Here is an 8168-nt window from a genome sequence, read left to right as displayed (position 1 = left end):
CAATGACAAAGGAGAAAGAAAGGACTTTAAGTCTCTGGGAGCTGAAAACAGCAAATGCAAATACACAGTATTATACAGAGTTTGATGAGGACTCCTCCAGAAGCTTTGTTAAGTGGAATCCTCTGGCACTGTCTCCCAGCTAAGCATCTAAATGGTCTAAAGCCTTCTTTTGGTAACAGTCCTTACTGGCAGAGCAGAGGACTATAGGAATTCATATGCTGCTCTTAGGTACTTAAGGGGGGAAACAGGACTTTTCCTTAGCTTCTTTTCATTTACATCAGCTCGAAAGAACCCTTACAGCACATTTTGTAATAATATATTCTGCTTCCCTCCAACGCTTACACAAATGATTCTGCTTCTGTCACTTCTATGACACTGACCATGAAGCATCCGTGTCCTTTGTCTTCTGCCAGGATGACTTTTACATAAAGCTTACTAAGAAAGGTGTTATTTGTCTCTTTCCTGTGTAGAACTAATTATAATAACAGTTCCTTGATCCTTCCTTTACATTTTGTTCTTCCTGGAAAGGTTATATCAAAAGACAAACCTGGCCACCGATTCTTTTCATCACATCCTGGGAATGAATCATGCACCGTGTATGGAAAATTAGGAACTAGCAACACTATTTCACAGCTTCACTTTGTTCTCACGATGCCAGTTACACAGTGGAACTAAAATATAAAATTTAGCAAAATATCCTTGGGATTATATTGTTGTAGAAAGGCCAGACATTTTATTATTGCTTTTGTCTCTTAACTTGAAGAATATCTTGTTATCTGCATTTGAAAATAAACACAGATGGTGAAAAAGAAAATGAGGGGGGCAGGGACTTCCCAGCCCTGACTTGAAGAAGCAGGGGCTTCCCTTGGCATGCACATGCTGTTCATCAGTACAAGTTAAGGATTGCTCTGCTGAGGGGCCTAGCTTTTGTTGTTTGGTTGCTTTTTCTTTTGCTTGTTTTTGCCTAAATATTTATGCTCTCATTCCATTTCTTGTTCTTGCTAGCTTCCCTGCTCTCTTAAACCTTTAACTTCTCTTTCTCAACACAGTGAAAGTCATCAAGCATGAGAAATTATAAGATGTTGCTTCAGCCAAGGAGCCCAGGGTGAGGACACGATGTAAGGCAATCTTGAGAAGTAGATATGCAAGCATGCACATACACACACAGATACACACACACACACACACACACACACACACTCCAGTAGATGAAGATTGCGGCATCTAGGCTAGCATTACAACACAATGGGCCAGTCTTTAAATTAAAAGCAAACCAAAATAAAACAATTCAGGATCTCTGAATAAACTGGTGACTTAAGCTATTCAACAGTGATTCAATACTGACTCAACTACAACAAATGCTGCCGTCTTACTCATGTGTGCTAATCATCTTCTCATCCCCATGACAAAACACCTGAGGACAGCACCTAAACAAGGAAAGATGTAGTTTGCTTGACTCATCGGTTCAGACCCATGGTCCTCTGGCCCCACTGCTCCTCCCATGTCATGATGAGGCAGAACTTCTCAGCAGGGGAGTTTGTGGAAAACAAAGTTGCCTGCCTTGTGACATAGAAAGGGAGGAGAAAGGGGTAGAAAGAGAAATGGGCTTGGGTTTGAAGAGATCTACCCTTTCAAGTACCACCTCAGTGACTCACTTCCTCCAACCAAGACCATCCATAAATTGATTGTAAGGTATGAGCTAATCCTTGGATTGATGATAAGAGCTTTCAGAATCCAGTTAGCTCTTCCCATTGCTGCCCTGTGGACTAAGCATTCAGTGTGTGAACGCCTGGATATCTTATATCCAATCCATAGCACAAATTAAGAACATCAGAGATAATATGTGGGATGAGTAAGAACTATTCAGTCTTCCCAAGTTTCCTATAGATCTAAAAACTGTAAATGATTATTTTAATATTGTCTTTCCTAAAAGTGCTTATGAAATAATCCCTGAACATTTGTTCTTAATCTATATGCAAATGTTGTTAGAACTATCTTACATAGGTTTATGAAACTTTGTGTAATTCCTACAGTTCTCTTAATTGTATTTTCACTACCTCTCTTATTTCTATATTTATATTAGGATTTGCAAAGGCAATGAACTCTCAGTGGAGTCCTTGCTAGCTCATCACCCCACTTGCAGAATAATTTTCACTGGCTTATATTCTATTATAATTAAAAGTATGTAATCTTTACCTGCATTTTTAGGAAGAACAGGACTTGGAAATGATTCTTGACATGCATGCATGATGATATGAGCTTGTGTTCCCAGGACCCACATAAAAAGTTGTATATGGTAGCATGCCTGTGTATGGGTAGCCACATAAAAAGCTGTGTATGGTAGCCCAGTGATGGCAGGCAGAGGGACATAGATCTCTGGAGTTCGCTTGTAAAACTCCAAGTTCAGTGAAAGTGTCTGTCTCAAAAAATAAGATGTTGATCGCTTCTCACCTTTTGACTAAGATCAAGTGTAGTATCTGTTCTTATCAATTTAATATATGATACATCTTCTATCTGAGAACAACATATTAAATGGATTTTTGGAAGTAGAAATTTATTCTGTCCACTCCACTCATTGACCTGGTATTGCAGTACCTCCAGGAACGGAGGTATCCATATTAATCCCTTGGGGAATTAAAAAAAAAATGTTGAGACGTTAATAACAGCAGCAACATTGACTTCTGTCTTCCAAGTGAATGCACACACATTTGTGAAGATACATGAACATGTCAACAAATATTCAGGTAGAAGAAATAGTTCAAAGATATTATGGAACTAATCTAAATAATGAATCTGAAGATGTTAGAAGATCCAAGGAAAGCCGTGCGTTTTGATGCCCTGTTGGTTTTATGAATTTTAGAGGTCTCTTGAGCATTTTGTACAGCATTATTCTTGAATTATGGGCCTTCAAGTGTTGCCCATGTGATACCAAAAAAGAAATTATATATATAATCAATTATATACATATTTATGTGTATAAAGTTTGTGTGTGTATTGAGTGTCTATAAACATACATGTGATGATTACAGTCGTATACATACATATTTATACATGCACATACACTTTCATAATGAATAAACTAATAAGACTATATTATTTATAAGCTAATGTAATCTGCTTTTTTAAAAAACTACATTCTTTTTTGAGGTACCTGTTTTTTTACTGATTTTTATTGAGCTCTACATTTTTCTCTGCTCCCCTCCGTGCCTCTCCCTTCCCCTTCAACCATCCCACAAGGTTCCCACGCTCCTAGTTTACTCAGGAAATCTTGTCTTTTTCTACTTCTTATGTAGATTAGATCCATGTAAATCTTTGTTAGGGTCCTCATTGTTGTCTAGTTTCCCTGGGATTGGGATTTGTGGGCTGGTTTTCTTTGCTCTATGTTTTAAAACCACTTATGAATGAGTACATGTGATAATTATCTTTTTGCGTCTGGGTTACCTCACTCAAAATGATGTTTTCTAGCTCCATTCATTTGCCTACAAAATTCAAGATGTTGTTATTTTTTTCTGCTGTGTAGTACTCCATTGTGTAAATGTACCACATTTTCCTTTTCCATTCTTCGGTCAAAGGGCATTTAGAAGTATGATATATTAACCTACTGCCTTATCATTAATTACTTATATCTTACACAGTAAAAAGAGAGTTTGCTCTCATTTCTGGCTATTATTGACCAAAATAGAAAATAAATAGAAAAACAAACATGGAGTATATTAGGGTTTAAATTAAGAAGACTTTCCATCTGTACAATCTCAACCCTTGTTTCAATATTTTCAAACATTCAAGATAGTAATATAGAAACAAACATGGTTGTCCACAAAGACACTGATATATGTCTCCTTTATTTAAAAAAAAAGTTCAGATAAAAATTTCAAATATGTTTAAAATTCTGAAAAAGAAAGTATATTGCATCTTAAACCCCAAAGAAGATTTTTAAATATCTGGATTTAATAAAGCAGGTTATATGATTGATAATCAGTCACTAGTCTTAAGTAAATAAATAAACTCAGTACAGTAGCTCCCTTATGTGAATTTTATCTTAGAATTCTTCACTAGGGAAGAAAGAGGGAGAGTTAGGGGAAGAGAGATATACACACACACACACATACACACACACACACACAGAGGTGTTATCACAAATTTTCTATAGACAGATGAACTGTTTGAAGTTTCATTAACTTTTGTTGATTCATAAATCAATTATTAACATATAAAAACACTTTGAAGAGATGCACAAGTATTTATACAACATAAAATTATTCTCCCATCTATTATCATTTATTGACTGTTCTTGCAAAACAAAGTCTTTGTGTAAACTAGACATAGACTAGACACAGATCTGATAAAAACTACGGCAGGAAAGGTAAAGAGGCCCTAACTTTCAGCACTCTGACTTAGAACACATCTCTAACATCCATCTTTCTGTCTCTCATTACTGTTTGGTTTTCACAGAAACCCAGGAAACAACTCTGAATGAACTCTGTAAAAATGAACATCCGACATTTGACACAGTGTGTGGTTAGGGAAAATAAAAGCAGGTGTGATGTTAAAGAATTAAAAATGACTTGAAAAAACCATTTTAACACATAGGATAATTTAGTGAAAACATTTGTTAAAAAGTAGAATTTCAGTTATATTAAATGCTTTAGATCTTGAGAATCTGTCTTGGATTTGCATTTTCATATTTTACTCACATATTTTTGCTTTACTGCATCTTATATGGTACTTTTACTATATATTGTTAGTTATAACTTTTATAAACTCAAGATGAAAAGGTTCATGTGGAGGATGACTTCAATGATGCATACTTTACCACTGAGCTACACTCTCAGCTCATTAAAAGTCAGCTTTTTAATTTTTAAAACATATTTGAGCAGTTCTTTGAGAATTCTAAAAGATGTATTTTAATCATATTCACTCCAATTGCTCCCCTTAATTCTACCCATATCTGCTCCTACTTCCCAACCCCCAAGTTCATCTTATCTTTTTAAAAATTTAATGACCCATTTGTGATATTTATATACTTTTGGGTGTGTGGTCATCCACTGGAGTATAGCCAACTTATCAAAGCCAACTTTAGAGAAAATTGGCTTTTCTCTAAATTGTACATAGTTCCTCCGCTGGGAGTAGGAGGTTACCAATCCCTTTCTACTCCATGTTACAGTGTTGAATGGCTTAATCTCTAGAGGCAACAGTAAATCCTGTTAGTTCATGAATGTAATGCTCTTGTCAGGTCCAGAAGACATTTCTGGGAGATAGTGTTTTTTATATATGAGAGAGGGATAATCAGTCTCTTGAGTGGACGAGTCCCATATAGGCTGTGTGATCCTGAGCAGAGAGCTCTTGACATATGTACAGATAAGCAATGTGAAAGGACTCAGGAAGTTGTGTGTGTGTGTGTGTGTGTGTGTGTGTGTCTGCACATGTGTGTGTGTGTTTATGTGTGTAATAATTAAGGAAGAGATCCTTAACATTAGAGGAAGGTATCAGAGAAGGGGAGGGCAGAGTGATGTAGATACAGTAAATGCATTCTCTTATATGAAGTTCTCAAAATAATAGAAATTGTACTTAAAAAAAGAAAAACGAGGCTTCCAAGAAAATCTCAAGATAAACCTAGGGTGGTTCAGCACTCTTGTAATTCTAAAGGGATTCTTTTAGAATACTTTTTCTGGTGATATTAAAGGAAAAATAAAAGGTTAGGACATAAAGAAATGATTACAATTTCATTGTTCAGAGATCTAATAAATCATTTACGTTTGCTGTGAATAGTATAGCAAAATTGACACAACAGAATGACTAATCATTAAAATAACATTAGGTGTGCAAATTTAGATACATTAAAATGCAGTTATAGTGCATATCATTTTCTAAATGTAGATGCCTCATACTTGATTCAGGGTGTCGAATGGCATTTTTCTCTCTGTATTTTGCATGCTGTATACTAACCTGTTATATCTTCACTTTGAATCTTACATGTTGAGCAAGTCTGAGTCTTAATGTGGAATGATAAGCTTAGTAATATGTGTCTAAAGCTAGAGATGAAAAACAAAACAAGACAAAACTAACAAGCAAAAACCGTACCAAGTATTTCAGCAACTATGAAATCACATAAGAGTTTAGGTGTTAGGGCTTGCAGCCGAGAGATTGCAACAGAAAGCCATATCATGGTGGCACTCGACCTACAACTATCATCAAGCCATCATCAGTAGCCATGAAGCATGCAGGTAAAACAAGGAGTGACGGTGCCATTCAAAACATAAGCAGTCAGTTCCAGCTATTGTGTTAACCATTTTGATGCACCAGGACATCTGAAATTAGGTGAGTTTCTTCTTTCAGTAAAAAGTAGGATATTGGCATATGGATAAGCCACTAAGTACCCCATAGAACACATCATCTGTACAGAGATATGCCACCATTTTGAAACATTCTCATTGGGCAATTATGAAAACTCTCACAAATTTAAGCATTTTCCTTAAAACACTGGTAGCTGTAAACCCTGTTAATGAATGGAGTGAAGAGGCTTGGGTCACAAAATGCATAGTCAGGTGCAAATAACTCGTCTTAACTCCCTCGGCTCATTGAGAATTGGTAACTTTTTTTTTTTTAAAGGAAATTTAACTAGTTCCATCTTCTTGCTTGTGCTATTTGCTAGTGATCCTTCCTTCAACTTTGGGACTAAATATAAATTCAGAATAAGGACTTTATTCTAAGAAGTTCTCACATTTTGGTGGAGCTCTGATTCTTTATTACAGCATAAAGATCCAAGAAAATAAAATGCAAGGCTCTGGCCTTTCAGTATCATTTGTCTCCAGAATGATGGCTTTTTCTACTCTAAAGGGTCTCATCGTAGCCACATAATCTTTCAAATGGATAACTGGAGTCAAAGCTAGGAGTCTTTAGTATTTAGAAGCAGAAAATAGAAAAATATTTATAAGCCTAAACAGTGCCAGGGTGTCCACAATTCCTTTGTAGGAGAGGTTAATTTGTAGATTGCTGTCTAGTGAACATGCAAACAATTTCAGCACCATGGGAAAAAGTTCCAAGATCATAGTTCATTGTTACTGATTTTATATCAAACTCAACCATCGTCTTCTATCCATCTTCTTTAATAACCTACTTCAGTGATTTAGGATCTCAAATGTTCTTTCAGTGGGTTTTCCATCCAATTAGCCCAAAAGTTGCTATCTTAACTTCAGCGAAATCTCTGACATATATTCACATAATGTTTATGTGAAAACCCAACCAGACATGGTATTGGGGGAGAGGAGTAAATGCTATTTTAGGATATTAGAGGAAAAAAAAAAAGAAAGACAAGGGAATCCAAAATAGATGTAATACATGTGGTCACTCACGAGCCACAGAACTTTTGAGATAAGATTCTGCTGGATTTCTTATATAATAAGGTGAGTTCTAAATTTGTAAAGGTAAAATGTGAGAAAAAGCACAGAAAAAGGAATAAGTGTGAGAAATGCTACCTTCTCAGTAAGTGACTGTTTCTAGGGCTGCACACACACTTAATCTTCCTGCCTGGCTTCAAGGTGCCATTCCTTCCATGGGGCAGCTAAGTAACTGAACATTGGAAGCTACATATCCATGAACCACACAAGGAGGAATTCAACTTTCCATTGCACCAGCTAAGTTTGTACAAGACTGAGAGCGGCCCTAACCAGGTGACTCTAGCCTGAGTCAGGGGCATGAGAAGAAAAGAATGTGATGTCTGGATTTAATGTGGGCTGCTTACAGAGTTGTAGTCAGCAATCTGGGGGCATGGAGTACTTCATTAGTCAAAATTAACTATTTTTGATAGAAAAAAATTGAAATCAGATTGCTAAAATTTAAAGCAATTATATTTATTTTGACTCTCTCCAGGATTGAAGCAATAATCCATATGCATGTTCAATGAAGGTCTTCCAGAGGGCTTACCTTAAACAGCTTACAAAGCTCATTATCAGCTATTCTTCTCACACAGTAACACACTTGGGTGTGGAGTTTCACCATAGGCTGGGGACTTTAAGAACTTCCATGAATTATTACACTGGATACTCACAAAACTAATTTTCAACAGTCAGCACTATTTTAATCCCTGCTGTGCTTATGCTACAAAGGATCAAAGAAACTTGCCTAAGATATTACATACGGATACAATTATTGAGAACACTACTATGATA

The 8168-nt window shown here is 36.1% G+C and overlaps 1 pseudogene; it reads left to right on the top strand.

Moving 5' to 3' along the window:
• Positions 1 to 2439: 2439 nt before the first annotated feature.
• On the top strand, positions 2440 to 2617 carry LOC121459159 (annotated as a pseudogene).
• Positions 2618 to 8168: the final 5551 nt, after the last annotated feature.

The sequence above is a fragment of the Microtus oregoni genome, unplaced genomic scaffold (genome assembly GCF_018167655.1).
Source record: "Microtus oregoni isolate MIOR12 unplaced genomic scaffold, Mior012 000018F_ref0000195, whole genome shotgun sequence".
NCBI lineage: Eukaryota > Metazoa > Chordata > Mammalia > Rodentia > Cricetidae > Microtus > Microtus oregoni.
This window is presented reverse-complemented; position numbering and strand designations above follow the sequence as displayed.